This window comes from Phyllobates terribilis, unplaced genomic scaffold, assembly GCF_046119375.1.
Source record: "Phyllobates terribilis strain yellow unplaced genomic scaffold, ASM4611937v1 Scaffold_13__5_contigs__length_258822181, whole genome shotgun sequence".
Lineage (NCBI taxonomy): Eukaryota > Metazoa > Chordata > Amphibia > Anura > Dendrobatidae > Phyllobates > Phyllobates terribilis.
The window spans coordinates 32,861,389-32,888,544 of NW_027362773.1; positions in this window are offsets into that span (position 1 = coordinate 32,861,389).

A 27,156-nucleotide genomic window follows, 5' to 3' on the forward strand; every position below is an offset into this window, starting at 1 on the left:
GGGACTTGGTCTATTAGTCCATCTATACTGACCTCCATCAGGTTGCAAATTAAAAATAATTTTTTTCTGCATCTAGCTCTGAAAAAATATTTGGGCTTCTAGCAGTGTGTGGGACTTGGTCTATTAGTCCATCTATACTGACCTCCATCAGGTTGCAAATTAAAAATAATTTTTTTCTTCATTTAGCTCTGAAAAAATATTTGGGCTTCTAGCAGTGTGTGGGACTTGTTCTATTAGTCCTTCTATACTGACCTCCAGCAGGTTGCAAATTGAATATAATTTTTTTCTGCATCTAGCTCTGAAAAAATAGTTGGGCTTCTAGCGGTGTGTGGGACTTGGTCTATTAGTCCATCTATACTGACCTCCATCAGGTTGCAAATTAAAAATAATTTTTTTCTGCATCTAGCTCTGAAAAAATATTTGGGCTTCTAGCAGTGTGTGGGACTTGGTCTATTAGTCCATTTATACTGACCTCCATCAGGTTGAAAATTAAAAATAATTTTTTTCTGCATCTAGCTCTGAAAAAATATTTGGGCTTCTAGCGGTGTGTTGGACTTGGTCTATTAGTCCATCTATACTGACCTCCATCAGGTTGCAAATTAAAAATAATTTTTTTCTGCATCTAGCTCTGAAAAAATATTTGGGCTTCTAGCAGTGTGTGGGACTTGGTCTATTAGTCCATCTATACTGACCTCCATCAGGTTGCAAATTAAAAATAATTTTTTTCTGCATCTAGCTCTGAAAAAATATTTGGGCTTCTAGCGGTGTGTGGGACTTGGTCTATTAGTCCATCTATACTGACCTCCATCAGGTTGCAAATTAAAAATAATTTTTTTCTGCATCTAGCTCTGAAAAAATATTTGGGCTTCTAGCAGTGTGTGGGACTTGGTCTATTAGTCCATCTATACTGACCTCCATCAGGTTGCAAATTAAAAATATTTTTTTTCTTCATTTAGCTCTGAAAAAATATTTGGGCTTCTAGCAGTGTGTGGGACTTCTTCTATTAGTCCTTCTATACTGACCTCCAGCAGGTTGCAAATTGAATATAATTTTTTTCTGCATCTAGCTCTGAAAAAATAGTTGGGCTTCTAGCGGTGTGTGGGACTTGGTCTATTAGTCCATCTATACTGACCTCCATCAGGTTGCAAATTAAAAATAATTTTTTTCTGCATCTAGCTCTGAAAAAATATTTGGGCTTCTAGCAGTGTGTGGGACTTGGTCTATTACTCCATCTATACTGACCTCCATCAGGTTGCAAATTAAAAATAATTTTTATCTGCATCTACAGTACCTCTGAAAAAATATTTGGGCTTCTAGCAGTGTGTGGGACTATTTGTATTAGTCCATCTATACTGACCTCCATCAGGTTGCAAATTCAAAATAATTTTTTTCTGCATCTAACCCAGCCAATAGTTTTGGCCTAATACCACAGTTTGGCCACTCAGCTCTGCTCGGTTACCATCCATTGTTTTTTTGTGCAAACAACTCCAGAGTTGTGAATTAGTTAACCACCAAAATGAGTGGAAAAAGGCCTGCTGCTGGTGGAAAGGGGAATAGGCGTGTTGGGAAGGGGAAAAAAGGTTGTGTCCGTGGGGTAGGTGTTAAAGCAACAGTAACATCTGCAGAAGAAAGACCATCTTCCAGCCAAACTAAAATGTCTACTTCTTTTAGCGGACAATGTGATAAGATCCCTTTCTTACGGCCACGCCAATCGCTACAAATTCCAGATGAGGCACAAAAACAGCAGGTGCTTCAACGGATATCAAGTGCTCCTTTAAGTGGGCTCTCCTCCACATCAACTTCAACATCACAAATACTCCAGTCCTCAAAGGTGTCACCCAAATCGCACTTGCTTCCTCACAGCTCCCAAATCTCCAGCTGCCCGTCTGAGTATGAGGTAGAACAGATGGTTGAGTCTGCAGAGCTGTTAACTCATACTATAGCCTGGGAATCAGAGGTCGACTCCAGCGCTTCTGTGAATCCAGACGAGGAAATGATCTGCACTGATGCCCAGAATCTTTATGAGTCGGATCCAGGACCAGACGCAGAAGGTTCTGACCATAATGTAGACCCTCATTCCCAAACTGTAACTCCTGTTGGTGGAGACAATGAGGAAGACGATGATAAGACTCAAATACCTGATTGGAGCGACAACTTTAGTTTTTTGTCAGGGCAGGAACAGGTTGGCTCTGAGGACGACGGGTGTGATAACGCACAGGGTGATGATGATGAGGTCGGAGATCCCACTTACTGTCAACCCACAGTCAGCCAAGAGATGAGGTCAGCAGAGGAGGTGGAGGAAGATGCTAGTGACGACGAGGTCAGGTTGCGCCTTCCTGGACAGAGACGTAGTACTGGAAGCACGTCAACAACTGCATCCTCAAACACAACTCTGCCTCTCACCACAAGTCGTGGTGGCTCTTCAGGTCGCATGGGTGCTAAGCCTTGCATAGCCTGGGCATTTTTTCAGATCGATAAAGATGACCCAACTCGTGTTATCTGTAACATTTGTCAGCAAAAGCTAAGTAGAGGCCAAAAAATACATAGTTTGAGTACTTCATGCATGAACCGGCACATGGACATGAAGCATAAGTTGCAGTGGGAAGCTCAGTGTGCTACAATGCGGCCTAGCCGGCCGGGCCAATCACCGTCTGCCATATCTTGTGCATCCGCGGCCTCTTCATCCTCTGTGACTGGGGGGACAGCAGTCACACCTGTTTTGGGGTGCAGACCTGCCACCTCTTTACCCGCAACAGCCAGCGCGATTGGCAGGTCATCATTTTCTTTGGAGGTGGTAACACCAGCTGGTGTTGAGCGCTGTCCGACATCGATAGCACCACCTTTGGATCAAGGCAACCTAACATGTCCGCCTGCATCTTCCTCACAGACCGGCAGTTTGCCGGGGACACCCTTATCAACCCCGTCTAAGCACAATAGCCAGCCCTCGGTCCCTCAGATGTGGACAAGTAAAAGACCATTTCCTCCTAGCCATGAGAAAGCTAAGAGGTTGAATTTCACCATCTGCAAGCTCTTGGCTACAGAAATGCTGCCTTTCCGCCTGGTGGACACAGAGGATTTTCGAGACCTTATGTCCGTCGCAGTGCCCCAGTACCAGATGCCCAGTCGGCACTACTTCTCAAAGAAAGGTGTGCCTGCGCTCCACCAGCATGTCGCACACAACATCACCGCTTCTTTGAGAAACTCTGTGTGTGACAGGGTGCATTTCACCACAGACACTTGGACGAGTAGGCATGGACAGGGGCGTTACATGTCGCTGACTGGGCACTGGGTAACTATGGTGACAGCAGGACAAGGGGCTGCTGTCCAAGTCTTGCCGTCCCCACGAGTTGTGCGTCAATCCTCTTTATGTCAAAGTTCCTCCACTGCTTCTGCCTCCTCAACCTCCTCTCGGTCTTCCACCTGCACCCAAAGCCTGTCTGGTCATGCCACAAGCTTTCTAACTGCGCAGAAGGGATCCTGCACACCTCCTTACTATGCTGGCAGTAGGGCTCAACGTCATCAGGCGGTTTTTACATTGAAATGTCTGGGAAATGTGAGTCACACAGCTGAGGAGTTGTGGTCAGCTCTGGAGAACCAATTTCATGAATGGTTGTCTCCACTGGACCTGAAACCAGGGAAGGCCGTGTGCGACAATGCTGCAAACCTGGGTGCGGTCCTTCGCCGGGGCAATGTCACACACGTGCCTTGTATGGCTCACGTGTTGAACCTGGTTGTCCAGCAATTTTTAGCCCACTATCCCAGACTAGATGGCCTTCTGCAGAGGGCACGGTCGCTGTGTGCTCACTTCCGCCGTTCGCATCCCGCAGCTCAGCGACTTACATCTCTACAGAAGTCGTTGGGCCTGCCACTTCACCGGCTAAAATGCGATGTGCCTATCCGGTGGAATTCAACTCTGCACATGTTGCAGCGACTGTGGCAGCACCGACAAGCCCTGGTGCAATACGTTCTGACGTATAGCCTGGGCCAACGATATTCAGAGGTGGGGCAAATCACGCTGGAGGAGTGGTCTCAGATCAGGGACCTATGCACCCTTCTGCACAGTTTTGAAATGGCGACGAAGATGTTTAGTGCTGACGATGCCATTATCAGCATGACTATTCCGGTGATTTACATGCTGGAGCACATGTTAAACAGAATTCGGAGTCAGGTGGTGGCACAAGAGGAGGTGGAGGAAGTAGAGGAGGAGGAGTTGTATGCGGAAGGGCTAACATCTGCAAGGTCCAGACGGTCGGCAGCACCAAGGCGGCAGGCATGTGAGGGTGGGGGAGATGGTTTTACCAGGGCGCATGGTAGCAGCCAAACTAGTGAGGAAGGTGCAGGAGCCCAGGAAGAAGTGGAGGACGAACTGATGGAAGACTCATCAGATGAGGGAGACCTTGATCACATTTCTGTTGTGCGAGGTTGGGGGGAGAGGACAGAGGAAGGAAGCATGATTGTTACCTCGCCACCAACACAACAGGGACTTGGTGCTCCTGGATGCGCAACACACATGAGTGCCTTCTTGCTGCACTACCTGCAACATGACCCTCGAATTGTGAGAATTAGAAATAATCCTGACTACTGGGTTGCCACACTGTTACATCCCCGGTACAAAAGTAAATTTGCAGAAATTATTCCTGCCATAGAAAGGGATGCACGCATGCAGGAGTATCAGCAGAGACTGTTGCAGAATCTTACATGTGCTTTTCCACAAAATACCAGTGGTGCACGTAGTGAATCTCACAGTTCCAACTTGCCAACCGTGGGACCGTCAAGTGTTCAGCACTCAAACCGTAACAGAACCACAGTATCTGCTGGTAACATCAATTTTGCGGAATCATTTCACCACTTTTTTAGCCCATCCTTTGCAAGGCCACAGGAGACAAGAAGTCTGACACATAGTCAACGCCTAGAGACGATGGTACAGGAGTATCTCCAAGTAAACATTGAAGCCACGACTGTGTCACTGGACCCTTGCTCTTTTTGGGCTTCCAATCTGGATAAATGGCCGGAGCTAGCCACTTACGCCTTGGAGATCTTGTCATGCCCCGCAGCCAGCGTTCTGTCTGAACGTGTGTTCAGCGCTGCTGGTGGTGTGCTGACAGATAAGCGCACGCGGCTCTCCACTGATAATGTAGACAGACTCACGTTCATAAAGATGAACAAATCATGGATCCGAAACGACTTTTCTACCCCTGTGTCATCCTGGGGAGAGTAAAAGCTTGATGATTGGTTAAAATCACCCTACCAACCGTTTTAAGCTTTCAAATTACTAATCATGTTTATCTGTATCTTGACTGGAAAATAATTTGGGCTTTGTAGCAGTGTGCAGCACTGATCCTATTAGGCCATCTATACTAAAGCTTCACCAGATTTAAAATTAAAAATAATTTTTAGCTGCATCTAGCCCGGAAAATAATTTTGGGGCTCCGAGATGCGCAAGGCACATAAGTGCCTTCTTGCTGCACTACCTGCAGCATGACCCTCATATTGTCAGAATTCGAAGTAATCATGACTACTGGGTTGCCACACTCTTAGATCCCCCAAACTTTTCGATCAACCTTTTCATTTTAATAAAGACCAAAAAAATGGTCATTTTTGAAATTATAAGCATTAGCAGGTTGTTAGAAACTGAAATCAAACAGTTTTCAACTCAAAACTTTATTCTAGGTGATGTTACATTTTCACATAGGACCCCTTGTTCGAAAGGAGCTTCTGAACTCTCTCGTCCATTGAATTTGTCAGGTTTTGGATGGTTTCTGCTTCAATTGTTTTGCATGAGGACAGAATACCCTCCCAGAGCTGTTGCTTAGATGTGAACTGCTTCCCGCCATCATAGACACTCCTTTTAATGATGCTCCAAAGGTTCTGAATGGGGTAGAGGTCAGGGGAGCATGGGGGTCACACCATAAGTTTGTCCCCTTTTATGCCCATATCAGCCAGAGATGCAGATGTTTTATGTGCAGCATGAGATGGTGCATTATCATGCAGAAAAATGATCTTGCTGTGAAATACACGGTTCTTCTTCTTGAACCATGGCAGGAAGTGCTGTTTGAGAAAATCCACATACATTATGGAGTTCATCTTTAGCGCCTTCAGGGATCCTAAAGGGGCCGACAATCTCTCTCCCCATGATTCCAGCCCAAAACATTACTCCTCCTTGTTGGCGCTGTAGCCGTGTTTGCGTGGGGTGTCCATCAACCAGCCATCCTCCACTCCATCCATCTGGACCATCGAGCGCTGCACGGCACTCATCCGTGAACAAAACAGTTTTGAAATCAGTCTTCATGTAATGTTTGGCCCACTGGAGCCGTTTCTGCTTGTGTGAAGTGGATAGAGGAGGTCGACAGGATGGCGCATGCACAGCTGCAAACCTCTGAAGGACCCTGCATCTTGTTGTTCGGGGGACGTTGGAGGCACAAGCAGCTTCAAAAACTTGTCTGCTGCTATGACAAGGCTTTTTTGCCGCTGCTCTTTCAACCTGACGTAATTGCCTGTAGGAAAGAGTCCTCAATTTGCCCTTATCAGCACGCACACGTGTGTACTGTGAATCAGCTACATACTTCTTGATTGCCAAGACACTTCATCCTGATCATCGCACAATGTTGATTGTAGTCATGCCTTGACCTAAACACTCCACAATTTGTTGCTTCTCAGCAGCCGACACATCCTTTTTCTTTCCCATTTTGGCAGAAAATGTAGGCTGCTTAATAATGTGAGAGAGCCTTCTTAAGTAGTCTTGCCTTTCATTGGACACACCTGCCAAACTAATTAGCACAGGTGTCTGCAATTGCTTACAGTGATATAAAGAGCCCTGACACACATCACCATCAATGAGTTTAACTGACAAACAAACAAATTCTTCCCTTATCACTCCTAAACACTTTTTGTATAATAATTTGGAACGCAGTGTACATGTGCTTTTCCACAAAACACCAGTGGTTCACGTAGTGAATCTTACAGTTCTAACTTGCCAACCGTGGTCTGTATGGAGTTGTTCAATAAAGGGCCCAAAATTAAGATAACATAGATGGGAGAGGTTTCTATGAGTAGGAATTCCTAAGTATTTGATACCCTGTGAGGGCCAGGCAAAGGGAAAGTTGGACTGGATGGAATCCTATATGGATTTGGGGAGGGAGACATCGAGGGCCTCAGACTTCGCTGCATTGATTTTAAAATTTTACCATGTAACAAAGTGATCTATTTCAGCCATAACAGCATGGATGGATATATGTGATTGAGTGATATATACTAGGACATCATCAGCAAATAGAGAGCACTTGTACTCGGTGCCTCCCACCTCAATCCACCTAATATTGGGGTTATGGCGAATTGATGAGAGCAGGTGCTCCGTCACTAGGATGTATAAGAGAGGGGACAGAGGACATCACTGCCTTGTCCCATTGGTGATTGTGAAAGGTGATGAAAATGTTCTGACGCACCCCCTGGGCCTTGGGACACCCGGAGCCGGACCCTTTTTGGTGGATGCTGGTGGTTGTAGTCTTCGTGGCGGCGACCCAGTTCCGTGGCTCAGGGCGGTCAAACCAGTGGCGGAACTATTTATGTGGTTTTCATGTTTAAATGTCCGACTACGCCACCCGTGGATTGCGGTCAGAGTGAACCGCCGCTACAGGGCAGACCACTGAGGCTGGTGTTGTGGGTGCAGCAGAGCGTAGCATAACTCCCCACGGGAGGAGTATAGCCTCAGGGCAGTGTATGCGGAGGATGGGGGTGATGGTGCAGGGCAGCAGCAGTAACGACACGGAGTCAGTGATGCAGTTCAGGTCCTTTACTCACAGTTCTTATCATCCAGACCACGTCTGCAGGTAACGGCTGCCCACGTCGTACTGTGCTCACCAGGTGAGGGGCTCAGACAACTCCCAGATAACTTTGGAGCACTTCACAGGACCCCCTTTGTGTGTCCTTTGTCTGGCCTTTCTTACCAACACTTCTGTCCGGCTGCCTCGGGCCTCCTCTTGGTAAACTTGGCGCCAGTTTCCCTGACCCTATGTGGTGCCTTCCTAGCGGGTGTAGCGAGGGGCTGCGCCACATAAAATGTCAGAGCCTCCGGTTTCTAGCTGAGGGTCGTTTCCTGACTCCACTAGTTCGGGGACCGGTCTCCCCCTTTGGCCTGACCCCTCCACGCAGGTGGATTCGGGCGTGCGGTGGCGACTCGCCCGTCCGCACCCCTGGGATCCCTTCATTCCTCGTTCATGGAGCCTTCTCCGCTCCTCTTCCTTCCTTCTCCCTCTTCCAGGCCTGGGCCTCTGTTACTAGGCCCGCCTCCGGAGCAGAGCTCATGCAGAGCCCCTGCTCCCTGCCACTTCTGCTCAGACTTCTCTGCACTGAACTAAGATGGTGCCCACCTTTTATACTCCCTTCTCAATGCACCCAGGAACTGCTTCCTCCCTGCTCCTGCACTACAGGGTTCCCCTTCCTCAGTGTTCCCTCCCCCCACTCCAGCCAGGGACAGGGACTGTCGTGCCCATCTCAGGGGCATATTGGTCGCCCTGCCCCACGGCAATGTGGTGTAATGCATGCAGGTGTCGGGTCCTGATCCACACTCCATCCTTACCTGAGAGTGAGATATCACACCTCTGGGTGAGGTGCAATACGTCTGTAGCAACCGAGCCCTCAGGGTGCTACAGTTCCATTTATCTTCAGCCTAGGTGACGTATTGCGATACAGGGCCGTGATTTTGGCTATAAAAGGGTCCCCTAGACCCCTACCCCAAGCTTTTTAAGAGAATCATATATGGCGTGCCAGGAGACTCTATGGAATGCTTTCTCAGCATCCAACGAGAGTATCTAATTACAAATTTTTAACTGCATCTAGCCCAGGAAATACTTTGTGCCTAGTAGCAGTGTCTGCTAGTGAGCGGATTATCCCGGCTGTTAAGCAAGCTGCACCACCTGTAGTTTAGACACTTAATTTTTTCAAAGGAAATGCTTCGGGACCATGGGATACTTAGTGAAGAGCATCAGGAGGCACCCCAAGGCATAGGGGCTGGGACTGGCAGTAGGATGCCTTGCGGTGGACAGCCGAGCTCGATCCTTATAAAAGCTTTTTAACTGCAGCAGCTTTAGTGGACGCTACTGGAGCTGGAATTACCGCGGCTGCTGGCATGAGACTTGCCCTCCAATAGATAATTGTAAATGGATTTAAAGTGTATTCATTCAAATTAGAGAGACAATTTAAATTAAAAAGCTTAGAGCTGCCTCCACCACAGGGGGGCTCGCTCGACCCACCAGCGGACAGGCACCAGTATTGGGAGAGGGGGGCTGGCCGTCAGGGTTCACCGCGGCTCTGGCACAAACCCGGCGACACGGAGGTGGCACGGGCAGGAGCGGACTGGCCGTGTCGGCTTCTCACTTTTTGGATTTCAGAAGGGCATGACATGCCTATATCTGTGTCTCCCCCTCCTTTTACTCCTCCACCTCTTTTATTTTCGCATGACTATATGTACTTGTCACTTTTCCATGTGTTAGTTATGTCTTCTGAGCAGTTTGTCAGCTTTTGGACACCTTTGAAGGTGTTTTCTATGTGTTTCTATGTGTTTTTGTTTGCCTGCCATTGGTTTTAACGGTGTTCGAAGGTGTTCGACGAACAGTTCGGCGAACACACGGGTGTTCGACGAACCGAACCGAACTCGAACACTACGGGGGTGGCTCAATACTACTAATCATGTTTATCTGTATCTTGGCTGGAAAATTATTTTGGTTTTGTAGCAGTGTGCAGTACTGATTCTATTAGGCCATCTATACTAAGCTCCACCAGATTTAAAATTACTAATCATGTTTATCTGTATCTTGGCTGGAAAATAATTTGGGCTTTGTAGCAGTGTGCAGTACTGATTCTATTAGGCCATCTATACTAAGCTCCACCAGATTTAAAATTAATAATAATTTTTAGCTGCATCTAGCCCGGAAAATAATTTTGGGGCTCCGATATGCGCAAGACACAAAAGTGCCTTCTTGCTGCACTACCTGCAACATGACCCTCAGATTGTCAGAATTCGAAGTAATCCTGACTACTGGGTTGCCACACTCTTAGATCCCCCACACTCTTCGATCAACCTTTTCATTTTAATAAAGACCAAAAAAATGGTCATTTTTGAAATTATAAGCATTAGCAGGTCATTAGAAACTGAAATCAAACAGTTTTCAACTCAAAACTTTATTCTAGGTGATGTTACATTTGCACATAGGACCCCTTGTTCGAAAGGAGCTTCTGAACTCTCTCGTTCATTGAATTTGTCAGGTTTTGGATGGTTTCTGCTTCAATTGTTTTGCATGAGGACCGAATACCCTCCCAGAGCTGTTGCTTAGATGTGAACTGCCTCCCGCCATCATAGACACTCCTTTTGATGATGCTCCAGAGGTTCTGAATGGGGTAGAGGTCAGGGGAGCATGGGGGGTCACACCATAAGTTTGTCCCCTTTTATACCCATATCAGCCAGAGATGCAGATGTGTTATGTGCGGCATGAGACGGTGCATTATCATGCATAAAAATGATCAGGCTGTGGAATACACGGTTCTTCTTCTTGAACCATGGCAGGAAGTGCTGTTTGAGAAACTCCACATACATTATGGAGTTCATATTTACCCCCTCAGGGATCCTAAAGGGGCCGACAATCTCTCTCCCCATGATTCCAGCCCAAAACATTCCTCCACATCCTCCTTGTTGGCGCTGTAGCCGTGTTTGCGTGGGGTGTCCATCAACCAGCCATCCTCCACTCCATTCATCTGGACCATCGAGCGTTGCACGGCACTCATCCGTGAACAAAACAGCTTTGAAATCAGTCTTCATGTAATGTTTGGCAAACTGGAGCCGTTTCTGCTTGTGTGAAGTGGATAGAGGAGGTCGACAGGATGGCGTATGCATAGCTGCAAACCTCTGAAGGACCCTGCATCTTGTTGTTCGGGGGACGTTGGAGGCACCAGCAGCTTCAAAAACTTGTCTGCTGCTATGACAAGGCTTTTTTGCCGCTGCTCTTTTAACCTGACGTAATTGCCTGTAGGAAAGAGTCCTCAATTTGCCCTTATCAGCACGCACACGTGTGTACTGTGAATCAGCTACATACTTCTTGATTGCCAAGACACTTCATCCTGATCATCGCACAATGTTGATTGTAGTCATGCCTTGACCTAAACACTCCACAATTTGTTGCTTCTCAGCAGCCGACACATTCTTTTTCTTTCCCATTTTGGCAGAAAATGTAGGCTGCTTAATAATGTGGGACAGCCTTCTTAAGTAGTCTTGCCTTTCATTGGACACACCTGCCAAACTAATTAGCACAGGTGTCTGCAATTGCTTACAGTGATATAAAGAGCCCTGACACACATCACCATCAATGAATTTAAATGACAAACAAACAAATTCTTCCCTTATCACTCCTAAACACATTTTGCATAATAATTTGGAACACAGTGTACATGTGCTTTTCCACTAAACACCAGTGGTTCACGTAGTGAATCTTACAGTTCTAACTTGCCAACCGTGGTCTGTATGGATTTGTTCAATAAAGGGCCCAAAATTAAGATAACATAGATGGGAGAGGTCTCTATGAATAGGAATTCCTAAGTATTTGATACCCTGTGAGGGCCAGGCAAAGGGAAAGTTGGACTGGATGGAATCCTGTATGGATTTGGGGAGGGAGACATCGAGGGCCTCAGACATAGCTGCATTGATTTTAAAATTTGACCATGTAACAAAGTGATCTATTTCAGCCATAACAGCAGGGATGGATATATGTGATTGAGTGATATATAGTAGGACACCATCAGCAAATAGAGAGCACTTGTACTCGGTGCCTCCCACCTCAATCCACCTAATATTGGGGTTATGGCGAATTGATGAGAGCAGGTGCTCCGTCACTAGGATGTATAAGAGAGGGGACAGAGGACATCCCTGCCTTGTCCCATTGGTGATTATGAAAGGTGATGAAAATGTTCTGACGCGCCTCCTGGGCCTTGGGACACCCGGAGCCGGACCCTTTTTGGTGGATGCTGGTGGTTGTAGTCTCCGTGGCGGCGACCTGGTTCCGTGGCTCAGGGCGGTCAAACCAGTGGCGGAACTATTTATGTGGTTTTGATGTTTAAATGTCCGACTACGCCACCCGTGGATTGCGGTCAGAGTGAACCGCCGCAGCAGGGCAGACCGCTGAGGCTGGTGTTGTGGGTGCAGCAGAGCGTAGCATAACTCCTGACGAGGGGAGTATAGCCTCAGGGCAGTGTATGCGGAGGATGGGGGTAATGATGCAGGGCAACAGCAGTAACGACACGAGTCAGTGATGCAGTCCAGGGCCTTTACTCACAGTTCTTATTATCCAGACCACGTCTGCAGGTAACGGCTGCCCACGTCGTACTGTGCTCACCAGGTGACGGGCTCAGACAGCTCCCAGATAACTTTGGAGCGCTTCACAGGACCTCCTTTGTGTGTCCTGTGAAAGAAGAATGTTGTGAAGAAAAAACGGAGAGTGGTGGTGATGGGGGATTCCCTGTTAAGAGGAACAGAGGCCGCTATCTGCAGACCAGACATAACCTCAAGAGAAATGTGCTGTCTTCCAGGAGCAAAAATTAAAGATGTGTCTGACAGGATATCAAGACTCTTCAGACCTACAGATCACTACCCATTCCTGCTAATACATGTGGGGACAAATGACACCGCAAGAAAGGACCTGGAAACCATCTGCAGTGACTTTAAAGACTTAGGCAAGAAAGTGAAAGAATTGGGAGCGCAGGTGGTCTTCTCATCCATCCTCCCAGTGGATGGCCATGGAACAATGAGGTGGAATAAGATTCTACAGGTGAACAACTGGCTACGTCGATGGTGCCGTCAACAAGGATTTGGATTTCTGGATCACGGAATGAATTACCTATACGATGGACTACTTGCTAGAGATGGGGTGCACCTTACGAAGACTGGAAAACATGTATTTGGAAGTCGCCTTGCTACACTCATCAGAAGAGCTTTAAACTAGAACAATGTGGAAAGGGAAGCAAAAGGCCAGAAAAAGCCATACAGCTGACAAATACTATTGAGATCTCTGCTACTGGAAGTGGAAAAGAAGAACAAAGACAAAACAATTTAAATAATAAAAATATGGGAGGAAGAGAAACCAATCACAAACTAAAATGTTTTTATACAAATGCACAAAGCATGGGCAACAAACAAGGAGAATTGGAACTACTAATGCAGGAAAAGGAATATGATGTCATTGGAATCACTGAAACTTGGTGGGACGATACACATGATTGGAATAAAAGGCTAAAAGGATACAACTTATTTGCAAGAAACAGACTTGATAAACGAGGAGGAGGTTTTGCATTGTATGTTAGAAAAGCGTATATCTGCACAGAGATTGAAGCTTCAGAGACTGGGAGTTCTGTGGAAACTGTTTGGGTAAGAATACAAGGAGAGAACAACGGAAAGGACACCATTGTAGGCATTTACTACAGGCCACCTGGGCAAGCTGAAGATATGGATGAACTCTTTATGTATCAAATGACCAAGTTCTCCAAAAAATATGACGTAGTGGTCATGGGAGATTTCAACTATCCAGACATTTGTTGGGAATCTCTCTCAAGTAAAACTAACAGGTCAAGCAAATTCTTATCCTCTCTTGCTGACAACTTTATCTTCCAAAAGGTAGGGGAGAAAACAAGGGGATCTGCTACTTTGGATCTAATCCTTATAAACAGGGAGGAAATGGTTGAGGAGGTAAAGGTGGCTGGGACCCTAGGAGGCAGCGATCATGCTATTATAGAATTTTGGATAACTAGAGGAGGAAGACATGTGAAGACTCAAACTTCAAGGTTAGATTTTAGAAAGGCAGATTTTAAGAGACTCAGAAAGAGAATAGGAGGGATCCAATGGCTGGATGTCCTTAAGGACAAAAATGTCCAGGAAGGATGGGAAATTTTTAAAAATGAGATTCTCAAAGCACAATCGTTAACAATCCCGAAAAGTAGGAAGAATGGGAAGCATTTAAGGAAACCAGGATGGATGAACACAGAACTTAAACACATGCTAAAAAGAAAGAAAGAAATGTTTATTAAATGGAAAGAGGGAGGCATATCTAAAGAAGATTATAATGCATTCTGCAGATCCTGTAGGGCACGTATCAGGTTAGCTAAAGCTGACAATGAATTAAGGCTTGCAAGAGATGTCAAAAGCAATAAAAAAGGATTTTGGGGGTATGTCAAAAGTAAAAGAAAAGTCAAAGATGCTATAGGATTTTTACAGGATGAAAATGGAGAAATGGTAAGAGAGGATGTTGAGAAGGCCGAACTTTTTAATTCCTATTTTGCATCTGTTTTCTCTCAGAAAGAAAATGTAACATCAACTGATCTTCACTGTCCTTTTAAAGGAATAGAGGAATCCAAGTTATCTGTAAACAGAAAGATTGTGAGGGAATATTTAGCTAACATGAATGAGTTCAAGTCTCCAGGTCCAGATGAATTACACCCCAGAGTACTGAAGGAGATCGTAGAAGAAATTTTAGAACCACTCTCCATAATCTTTGAAAATTCTTGGAGAACAGGAGAAGTCCCAGAAGACTGGAGAAGAGCAAATGTTGTTCCTATCTTCAAAAAGGGGAAGAAGGTGGACCCAGGGAACTATAGGCCGGTGAGTCTGACTTCTATACCAGGAAAGATCTTTGAACAAATTATTAAACAACATGTATGTAAGTACATGGATAAGAATGAAGTGATTAACCAGAGTCAGCATGGGTTTGTAACTAACAAGTCATGTCAGACTAACTTAATTTCCTTATATGACAGAATCACTGACTGGGTGGATCAGGGAAATGCTGTAGATATAGTATATCTTGACTTCAGCAAAGCATTTGACAAAGTATCTCACACCATCCTTATTGAAAAAATGACCAAGTATGCAATGGACCAGGCAACTGTTAGGTGGATTCATAACTGGCTTAGTGATCGGACTCAAAGGGTAGTTGCAAATGGCTTCACATCCAGCTGGATGAATGTCTCAAGTGGGGTACCACAGGGCTCCGTCCTGGGACCTGTATTGTTCAACATCTTTATCAATGATTTAGATGAAGGAATTGAGGGTAAACTGATTAAATTTGCTGATGACACAAAGCTAGGAGGGATAGCTAATACTAGAGAAGAGAGAGAGAGGATTCAAAAAGACCTAAATAAACTGGAGCAGTGGGCAGCAACCAACAGAATGGTTTTTAACAGGGAAAAATGCAAAGTACTACATCTGGGCAATAAAAATGAAAAAAGCATATACAGAATGGGAGGAATAGAGCTAAGCAACAGTACATGTGAAAAAGACTTAGCTATACTAATAGATCATAGACTGAACATGAGTCAACAGTGTGATGCAGCAGCAAAAAAGGCAAATACAATTCTGGGATGTATTAACAGAAGCATACAGTCTAGATCACGTGAAGTCATTATCGGTCTTTACTCCTCTTTGGTCAGACCTCATCTGGAATACTGTGTACAGTTTTGGACACCACATTTTAAAAAAGACATAGACAAACTGGAGCAAGTTCAGAGAAGAGCGACCAGAATGGTGACTGGTCTGCAAACCATGTCCTATGAGGAACGGTTGCAGGATTTGGGAATGTTTAGCTTGCAAAAAAGAAGACTGAGAGGAGACTTAATAGCTGTCTACAAATATGTCAAGGGCTGTCACATTGTAGAAGGATCATCTTTATTCTCATTTGCATGAGGAAAGACTAGAAGCAATGGGATGAAACTAAATGGGAGGAGACACAGATTAGATATTAGAAAAAACTTTTTGACAGTTAGGGTGATTAATGAGTGGAACAGGCTGCCACGAGAGGTGGTGAGTTCCCCTTCAATGGACGTCTTCAAACAGAGGCTGGACAGACATCTGTCTGAGATGATTTAGTGAATCCTGCTTTGAGCAGGGGGTTGGACCAGATGACCCAGGAGGTCCCTTCCAACTCTACCATTCTATGATTTTATGATTCTATGATTCTATGATTCCTTTGTCTGGCCTTTCTTACCAACCCTTCTGTCCGGCTGCCTCGGGCCTCCTCTTGGTAAACTTGTCGCCAGTTTCCCTGACCCTATGTGGTGCCTTCCTAGCGGGTGTAGCGAGGGGCTGTGCCACATAAAATGTCACAGCCTCCAGTTTCTAGCTGAGGGTCGTTTCCCGCCTCCTCTAGTTTCGGGGACCGGTCTCCCCCTTTGGCCTGACCCCTCCACGCAGGTGGATTCGGGCGTGCGGTGGCGACTCGCCCGTCCGCACCCCTGGGATCCCTTCGTTCCTCGTTCCTGGAGCCTTCTCTGCTCCTCTTCCTTCCTTCTCCCTCTTCCAGGCCTGGGCCTCTGTTACTAGGTCCGCCTCCGGAGCAGAGCTCATGCAGAGCCCCTGCTCCCTGTCACTTCTGCTCAGACTTCTCTGCACTGAACTAACATGGTGCCCACCTTTTATACTCCCTTCTCAATGCACCCAGGAACTGCTTCCTCCCTGCTCCAGCACTACAGGGTTCCCCTTCCTCAGTGTTCCCTCCCCCCACTCCAGCCAGGGACAGAGACTGTAGTGCCCATCTCAGGGGCATATCGGTCGTCCTGCCCCACGGCAGTGTGGTGTAATGCATGCAGGTGTCGGGTCCTGATGCACACTCCATCCTTACCTGAGAGTGAGATATCACACCTCTGGGTGAGGTGCAATACCTCTGTAGCAACCCAGCCCTCAGGGTGCTACAGTTCCATTTATCTTCAGCCTAGGTGACGTATTGCGATACAGGGCCGTGATTTTGGCTATAAAAGGGTCCCCTATACCCCTACCCCAAGCTTTTTAAGAGAATCATATATGGCGTGCCAGGAGACTCTATGGAATGCTTTCTCAGCATCCAACGAGAGTATCTAATTACAAATTTTTAACTGCATCTAGCCCAGGAAATACTTTGTGCCTAGCAGCAGTGTCTGCTAGTCAGCGTATTATCCCGGCTGTTAAGCAAGCTACACCACCTGTAGTTTGGACACTTAATTTTTTCAAAGGAAATGCTTCAGGACCACGGGATACTCAGTGAAGAGCATCAGGAGGCACCCCAAGGCATAGGGGCTGGGACTGGCTGTAGGATGCCTTGCGGTGGACAGCCGAGCTCGATCCTTATAAAAGCTTTTTAACTGCAGCAGCTTTAGTGGACGCTACTGGAGCTGGAATTACGCGGCTGCTTGCAATGGACTTGCCCTCCAATAGATCCTTGTAAATGGATGCTCTGCTCTGTGTGTCTTTAATTTCTTAGTGGGGTTTTTCCTAAATTTGGTCAGCTGTTGGACTCACTGCATACCCTATAACGGTATAGCAGACTCTCTCCTTTCTAATGGGAATTTGTCATTACTGTGGCCTTGCTCTATGTGTCTTTAATTTCTTAGTGGGGTTTTTCCTAAATTTGGTCAGCCGTTGGACTCATTGCATACCCTATAACTGTATAGCAGACTCTCTCCTTTCTAATGGGAATTTGTCATTACTGCGGCCCTGCTCTATGTGGCTTTAATTTCTTAGTGGGGTTTTTCCTAAATTTGGTCAGTCGTTGGACTCACTGCATACCCTATAACTGTATTGCAGACTCTCTCCTTTCTAATGGGAACATGTCGTACTCGTTACTGTGGCCCTGCTCTATGTGTCTTCTAGAGTCCCTCCATCATCAATGAAACAGGATGTGTCTGATGATGTGTCACACACCACATTGCCAGATAAGGTTGTAAAATGTTGAAATTACATTTCCCGGTGAATGCATTTGCCATAAAAAATAACGTAAAAAAAAAAAACAGTAGGATCTTTCTTTAGTATAAAAAACAGTCGCCAATGTAACCTCAATGTAATCACATTGTTCAGCTCCTGCACCTCCTCCTTCATCTCTGAAATGACCACATCAGTCACAAGCTGAAAGCACTGCAGCACTGCCTTGGCCAAGCGGCAACACACTGTGCTGAAGATAACATGCTTAATGCTTAGATGACAAACCGCCCAGCGCTGCAGAGTTGTTGAAATTTGTAACACAGCAGCTTGATTTGTGGCTCTCACCGCTGAACATACAGCCAGGCATGGTCGTGTGTGACAATGGGCGGAACCTGGTGAAGTAGAAATGACAGCCGGAGTAGATACGGTTTCCCTCTATGCCAGTCCTTTCACCGAGCTAAAGAATATGGCTGTGGTGAAATACAACTCCCACTGAGAAGCTGTTTCAGATTGAAAAACATTGTGCCCACCAGAGGATTTGATTCTGAGGGCTCACCTTTCTCCCCCGCTCAAGAGCTCCATAGCAGCTGCAAAGTTAGCGCTATCATGAACTCTCCTGAGGTAGCAGACAGGGCACACCAGAGGATTCTCTGGTGGGACCGTCCAACCCTACAGAGAAACAGTCCTGGCTAAGAAGGGAAGGTTCCCGGACACTCTATGGATGTTTTTTTAATGTGGATCTGACATGCTTATGCATGTTATTTCTGAAACCGGATTGCAGATCAGGCCATTGCCCAACTTTGTAGTCGTGAAATTAAATGCGCAAAGAAAGATGTTTGTGTGTCAAAGCACCACCGAGAAGTGCGAGTGGATGTTGGATGGGCTGCCATTGCTTCTGCAAAAGCTGCTTTAGAGGACTTCCTGGGAGAAATGACACCCAGAGTAGATACGTTTTCCCTCTATGCCAGTCCTTTCACCGAGTTAAAGAATATGGCTGTGGTGAAATACAACTCAGCAAAAAAAGCTGTGGACTGGCTCCGTACCATCCCTGGCCACATTCACCTGTCCATGTGTTTGTGGTTAGGCGGTCTTTCCCAGTAAGTGCACTGGTGAGTGCACGGGTAATGTCGTGGGACCCGTGCTTGGGGAAGGCGGAGACGACACCGGGAGAAACAGTGGTGGCTGGGGACCGAGTATGGACACCCAGCCGCCGCCGGCATGAGGTTATGAAAAGCTTCCGCCTCCACGAGCCTAAAAGGCCACAATTCAAGTGAAAGCAGCTTTAGAGGACTTCCTGGGATAAATGACAGCTGGGTAGATATGGTCTCCCAAGTCCTTTCACCAAGCTAAAGAATATGGCTGTGGTGAAATATAACTCAGCAAAAAAAGCTGGGTACTGGCTCGGTACCGTCCCTGGCCACATTCACCTGTCCACATGTTTGTGGTTAGGTGGTCCTTCCCAGTAAGTGCACTGGAGAGGGCATGGGTAATGTTGTGGGACCCGTGCTTGTGGAAGGCGGAGACGACACCGGGAGAAACAGTGGCGGCTGGGGAACGAGTATGGACACCCGGCCGCCGCCGGCATGAGGTTATGAAAAGCTTCCGCCTCCACGAGCCTAAAAGGCCACATTTCAAGTGCAAGCAGCTGTCAAAAATTTGGCAGTATAGTATTGCAGCCTGTGGGTGGGTGGATGGCTGGCTGCATACTTGCGCTTGCATTCCAAGGAATGGGGTATGAACAACTGAACGCTGCACTGGGACCAGGATGTGGACGGTGATTGTTGCAAGTCTGCAATGACAGGTGCATGGTGGTAGGCATCTTCGCATGCGCCATTGATCACTGATGATGGGCACACTTTTAGGCAGTGACCTGGGAGTCAGATATGCTTCCAGAGGTCTTCACCATGCTGTTCCCATGTCTTTTCAGCATGTATGCATGTGTCTGTCATACACCACATGGCCAGATAAGGTTGTAAAATGTTAAAATGACATTTCCTGGTCAATGCATTTGTTTTGGTTGAAAGCAATGCAAAAGTGCAAAAATGCATCAATAACGCTACGTGTGAACATTGCCCAAGGTGTGGAGGAGTATTTTTGCTTTTGGTTATTTATTTTGCCTTATATACAAGTCATTACCCTGGAAAGGATGTTCCTTAAGATATTTCCCAGGAAAATCCATTTTGGTTTCGTTTTTGTATGTTTTATTGTGAGTCTGTAAAAGTGGCATAATATTCTGACAACGTTGTTGACAGCAGTGATCTGGGAGTCAGAGATGCTTCCAGGGGTCTTCCCCATGCTGTTCCCATGTAATTTGAGCACTGTTCCCATTGATTTTGGCAATTTTTAGGCCCTCTGCTGACCGCCGGGGGGAGCCGCCTGAAAAATGCTCGAGTTTCCCATAGACTTACATTGGGCTCATTGATCGGGTCGAGCACCCGAGTATTCCAATTTGCTCGACCCGAGCAACAAGTACCCGAGCATTTTAGTGCTCGCTCATCACTATTAGTGGGGTTTTTCCTAAAATTTGGAAGCTGTTGGACTCACTGCACACCCTATAACTAGATAGCAGACCCTCTCCATTCTAATGGGATCATGTCATTACTGTGGCCCACCTCTATGTGTGTTTAAACTGTTAGTGGGGTTTTTCCTAAATTTTGGCAGCTGTTGGACTCACTGCACACCCTATAACTGGATAGAAGACCCTCTCTTTTCTAATGGGAACATGTCATTACTGTGGCCCAGCTCTATGTGTCTTTGAAATGTTAGTGGGATTTTTTCCTAAATTTTGGCAGCCGTTGGACTCACTGCATACCCTATAACTGTATAGCAGACTCTCACCTTTCTAATGGGAATATGTCATTACTGTGGCCCAGCTCTATGTGTGTTTAAATTGTTAGTGGGGTTTTTCCTAAATTTTGGCAGCCATTAGACTCACTGCATACCCTGTAACTGGATAGCAGACCCACTCCTTTCTAATGGGAACATGTCATTTCTGAGGCCCACCTCTATTCATATTTAAATTGTTATTGGAGTTTTTCCCAAATTTTGGCAGCCCTTGCAGTCACTGCATGGGCATTACCACTATAAGAGACACACTCCTCTATAATGGGAACATTTTTTTTTACTGAGACTCTCCTCTATGTCTCTTCAAAGGGGTATTGGTGTGCGTCCAAATTTTTGGCAGCCCTTACAGTCACTGCATATGCAATAACAGTATAGGAGACCCATTCTTTAATAATGGGAACAACAAAGCATAGCCAACTGCGGGCCTTTTAAGAATAGTAAGGCTGTTAAAATAGTGTTCGTGACTTTCACAATCCCTCCTTTATAAATGAAACAGGATGTGTCTGAAGATGTTTCAGACACCACATGGCCAGATAAGGTTGTAAAATGTTAAAATGACATTTCCTGGTTAATGCATTTGTTTTGGTTGAAAGCAATGCAAAAGTGCAAAAACGCATCAAAAAATGCTATGTGTGAACATAGCCCAAGGTGTGGAGGAGCATTTTTGTTTTTGGTTATTTATTTTACCTTATATACAAGTCATTATCCTGGAAAAGATGCTCCTTAACATATTTCCCAGGAAAATCTATTTTGGTTTCGTTTTTGTATGTTGTATTGTGAATCTGTAAAAGTGGCGTAATACCTCTGACAACGTTGTTGACAGCAGTGACCTGGAAGTCAGAAATGCTTCCAGGGGTCTTCCCCATGCTGTTCCCATGTAATTTGAGCACTGTTCCCATCGATTTGGGCAATTTTTAGGCCCTCTGCAGATCGCCGGGTGGAGCCGCCGGAAAAATGCTCAAGTTTCCCTTAGACTTACATTGGGATCGTTACTCGGACCGAGCACTCGAGAATTCCAATTTGCTCTACCCGAGCATCGAGCACCCGAGCATTTTAGTGCTCGCTCATCACTAATTATACTTTTCCTCTGATTGCTCCACTTCTGATTTTAGCTTACGAATACTGGTTCAAACTACTGACTAAATACTGAATGTCTGAATGTGGCCTATGATCCTTTTCTAGAGGTTACATTCTCCAATAAGCAGTGTACATCACTCATTGCTTATGATGGTGTGTGAAGAATGGATTTCTTTCTCTTAATGCCACGTTCACACATTCAGTATTTGGTCAATATTTGACATCAGTATTTGTAAGCGAAAACAAGGAGTGGGTAAAAAATACAGAAGAGGTGACGTGTTTCTATTATACTTTTTCTCTGATTGTTCCTCTCCTGGTTTGGGCTTACAAATACTGATGTAAAACACTGACCAAATACTGAACGAGTGAACGTGGCCTAAGGGTACGCACAAAAAAACATTTCAAACATACATGTCTTATATGGAAAGCATTGAAAAAAATACGTAAAGTAGATGCCCTAGGAAGGAAGTTGCTTTTCTAGGCTCCTTTTACCCTCTCTATTATTCAACCCATTCTCTACCACTATGTACTGCATACAAAATTCTGCTTTTTTCATTGTGCGGATACACCATCCGCGGACTAGTCGATTATGTTTGATTTAAATTAAAAAAGTGTTAGATCTTACAAAAAAAGATTGACTGATTTTAGAAAGTAAATTTATTTCTGTGTCCTTTTAAGTAATAGAAGGAATTATTTCATAATAATTTACTTCATAATCTTCAGAGAGAAACACTTATCATAAAATTACTGTTTCTTTTTACAATCCCCTTTTTCTCAGGTGTTTTGCCATTCTGACTAGGTCAGTCTATTAAGCCCTTTGTAATTTAACAATTCCATTAAGCTCTAAAATGCATCTGCTAACTGCAGACCCTACAGCGAACAATACAGCTCTTTACTGCGGAACAGAAAAGTCATTTTAGAAGACAAGCAAAGGTGTTGTGGATAAAATTAGTAATTACGGTAACATAGGCTGTACTTAGCGGTGAATTACAAATCATTCTATATCCCCTTTCTGAAAAGGTTGCAATTGATTTGTCCATACATAATTGAAAGTGACTAAAATGAATACATTAAAAATGGCCTGTCAAGAGAAAGAAAGTTGGTGCCTCATTTGGAATTCACCTCTTGTCTGACCCCTTGGTTGAGAATATGTTGTCCTTGCTTTATATGCCAAAATATACTTTTTTAATCCCCAGGGAACATGATTAACATGACTAAAGAGTAATACCTGCATTGAATATTACCATTAATCACTTACACAGTGGGTGCTTCTTTCTTCAAAGACAGACCCCTTAGGGCTTATTCACACAGGTGGATGAAACACTGTGTTTTTACCGGTATCCCTAAGGATCACAGCATGAGCTTACAGCTTGAAGCATTACCCCATGTATTGGAGTCACTGATGTCAAAGCCTCAGTGCTTCTGTTATTAGGTGGAGGTTTTTTAATGCCTGTATTCACTTTTTCTTACATTACTCCATTAGGAGCTACTGCAGTGCACAGGGGACCCAGTACATTGGGCATGGGTTGGATCCCTTGTGTCATCGGTGGTGGGCCGACGGCTGGAGCACTGATGCAATGGTGGCCACATGGCGTTGAATGTACGTGGGTGACACTGGCATTACTGTTACTTTCATGGCTGGATGGTCAGTGGCGTACCCTATGATGGTGATGTGGAGAGGAAACAGGAGAGGCAGCAGGCATGTTGTTGTAAAACAGAAGTAAACTTTACTTTTAAACAGCAGGTTGTGTTACATCAATTTGATGGGATGTAAGAAGTAAGGTTTATTCTTGTGGAGAGTGACATGCCAGGTTTGGCACGCCAGTATGAGGAGAGCTAAACTCCTTGAATGCTCCTCTGGGAAATTAAATATGCAAATTGTCTACTTCCAATAGGTGGCACTAAAGTTCAAGTTCTCATTCTCTCTGAAGAGACAATTTGCATATTTAATTCCCCAGAGGAGCATGCAAGGTGTTTAAGTCTCCAAATACTGGCATGCCAGACCTGGCATGTCACTCTCCACAAGAATAAACCTTACTTCTTACATCCCATCAAATTGATGTAACACAACCTGCTGTTTAAAAGTAAAGTTTACTTCTGTTTTACAACAACATGCCTGCTGCCTCTCCTGCTCTGACTTGCATCAGTTCCGGGCGTATACACCTACTGAAGGTGGACACTTAGACACAGTCTACTTCGTCTGAGTGTCCACCTCCAGAAACTAATACTTTGTTGAAGTACCCTTTGAATTTATGACAGCATTCAGTCCATTTGGGTAGGAGTCTATCAGCATGGCACATCTACGATAGGAAATTTTTGCCCACTCATCCTTGCAGCCATTTCGTGATGACCATCTTCACAGTGTTCCATGGTGTATCTAATGCCTTGGATTTTTTTTTCTTCTATCCTTCTTTTCACTTACTTTAAACACTGAGATCCCTTTGCTGTGTTGTAAGCTGCTTTCAGACCATGACTTTTGCTGTAAAATGAAACTAAGAAAATGTCAGTAAAGTCCTGCTAGAACAACTAATCTTTATAAGACATTAATCAGAATCACTGTAAATGATGGCAGCTGTGCACTGTCCACTATGTAACATGAATTTAAATGTGATTAGCTAATTCTGAATACAACCACATTTTCAATTATAAGAGGTGTTCACACTTATGCAACCACATTATTTTAGTTTTGTTATTTTTATTTTCTTCCTCAAAATGATTTTCAATGGATTTGCACAGCTTATGGGTGACATTAAGGTGGAAAAATCTCTGAAATTATTCTTCTTGGTATGACTTTTAGATGTGAGAAAAACCTGGCATTTTAACAGGGGAATGTAAACTTTTTATATTTATATATTCACTGTGCATGCTTTCAATGACCAAAAAGATAAATAACTCAGGTACCCATTCGATAACATAAAGACTTCAATGAAACTGTATTGTGTCAAAAAGTAGAATAAAAATAGGAAAAAAGAAAAGCACAAATAGGGTGACACAGTAAATTAAAGTGGAGCTAGGGCTCAGATAGTGTCCAGTGCAAAACTCCAAACACTGATTTTTTTTCAGAAGTCCATTGTACTGTTCAGGTTAGGATGCCAAAGAAAGTTTGTTGAAAGGCTACAGTGCAGCCAATTAGCAAGCTTTTAGGCTGAGGGCACTTCCGGAGCCATCACAGCCATGCTATGTATTGGCATGGCTCTGATTGGCCAGTGCACCACATGACCTGGCCTGTATAAATACCAGATCACGGGTGTTGCTGCCATTCTATTTTGAGCCTGGTACCCTAACAGAGCCTAGTACAAAGTACTGTAACAGAGCCTGGTGTAGATTGACCTAAAACAGCCTGGTGCACAGTGACCTGATACAGCCTGGTGCAGAGTTCCCTAATATAGGCTGGTGCAGAGTACCTGTAATACAGCATGGTGCACAGTGACCACATTTTGCCTGGTACAGAGTACCCTAATACAGCCTGGTGCAAAATGACCTAATACAGCCTGATGAAGAGTACCCTAATACAGCCTGGTGCACAGTGATCTAATACAGCCTTGTGCGGAGTACCCAAATACAACCTGGTGCACAGTGACCTACTACAGCCTGGTGCAGAGTACCCGTAAGGCTATGTGCACACTGTGCATTTTTGATGCGTTTTTCCGCGGGGAAATGCACCAAAAACGCTAGGTAATCTGTCTGCCAGCTAACGCAATGACAATCCTGATGTGCTGTGCACATGATCCGGAATTTTCCGCTCAGGATTGTCATTGCATTAAAATCTCCATTCCTTGTAGTGTTACTGCAGCGCAAAACCCACAAAGAATGGTACTCGGGCCAGGGAGGAAGACTACGTCTCCCATCATCCACTCGCCGCTCCTGCTGCTAACAGTGAGAGCTGCGTGGCTGGAGGGAGAAGCAGTCTCCTCATCCGAGCCGGCGTGTGTGCAGTATTAAAAAAAAAAGTAAAAATCTATTGAAAATAAAAAAACACCTTTCTCACCTGTCCGGCGTCGTCTCGATGTCCACTGGCAACCCAATCACCCGGCGGCACATCACAGGTGATCCACAGCCTCAGATGCACCATTGTGGACATGGGGTTTCTATAAATCCCATTCACTTTGCTGTAACATCTGGACGCTGTGGGTTTGATGCTGCATAAATACACAGCTTCAAACCTGCAGCGGCTCATGCTTGTGGCCACGTACTATAACACACCTGCAGCATGTCAATTTCTGTAGTTGACACACTAGTCTTCGCTGCAGATTTTAACTGATTGAAATGTCATTATATGCGGTGGATCCACATGTAATGACAAAAAAACTGCGGCATTAGAACACAGCGTTTTGGACACAGCTAAAATACGCTGCATCTAAAGCACTGCATGTTGCTGATCGTGGGGACGTAGTGGCTAACAAAACAGCTGTGAGCTGTTATTAATAGCTAGGAAACATGTTTGCCTAATGGCACCTTCCTAGGCTAAAAATAGCAGCTCTCAGCTGTCCCAGAAATTACATGAATGGGAAGGCTAATGAGATTGGGTATATGGGATTAGCTGACACCTAGCCCTTTTGTGTGGTGATGAAAAGTTGTCAATCAGACCCTTTCATTACTATACCTAAGTAAACTAAAGTAAAGAGTTAAATAAACACACACACTGAGAGTAAAACACTTAGTTTGAAATACAACAGACACATTCTTTAATCATTTAAATTAGCCAATATACTCACTCCAGGTCTGACGGTAATCCAAGAGTTAAAGCGATGTCACACGTTTCTTTTTTCAAATATCTTTATTTAGCTCCAACAAGCATTCATTGATGTACAAAAACGCATCTAAGACACGGATTAAAAAAGCATAAAAAACGCATCAAAAATGAGTCAAAATCGCTGCAAAACACGCATTTTTCCTGCCAAGAGATGCAGAAACGCTGCAGAAATTTCTGCAATCAAATCCTGAACATTCGCAGGTAGTCTAATACAGCCTGGTGCAAAATGACCTAATACAGCCTGGTGAAGAGTACCTTAATACAGCCTGGTGCACAGTGACCCAATACAACCTGATGCAGAGTACCTGTAGCATGTTGAATCACTAGCTACATCAACAGGTTTAGTTTCATTCAAGTCAAGTTCTTGCTTTTTGTAATCTTGTTCTGTTTCCTATTGTCTCATATGAGTATCATGAGATGGAAATAAGTGTTCCTTCTGATTACATAAATCTATTTTACAGTCCACAACATGGTAGCATCTTTCCATGCATTCATTGACAGATTCAAGCTGTATATGGTCTTCTGTAGACAGAAATTAACAAAAGAAGGCAAAATGTACTGATCTATTCGCAGTTTCACTGTACCATCCGTGTGTACACAATAGTCGTGGGAGAGGGCCTCATCTTCCAATCCAATTCAATTCAGAATCTTTTTAAAATTGCCCCAAAATTTTTTCTAAGGCCAAGTTAATTTCTTGCTTTGTCCTATCTTGTTGTATTTCTTGTTGTCAAATGTCAGTATAATCTGATGGAAATGAGTGTTCCTTCTGGTCACATACATCTCT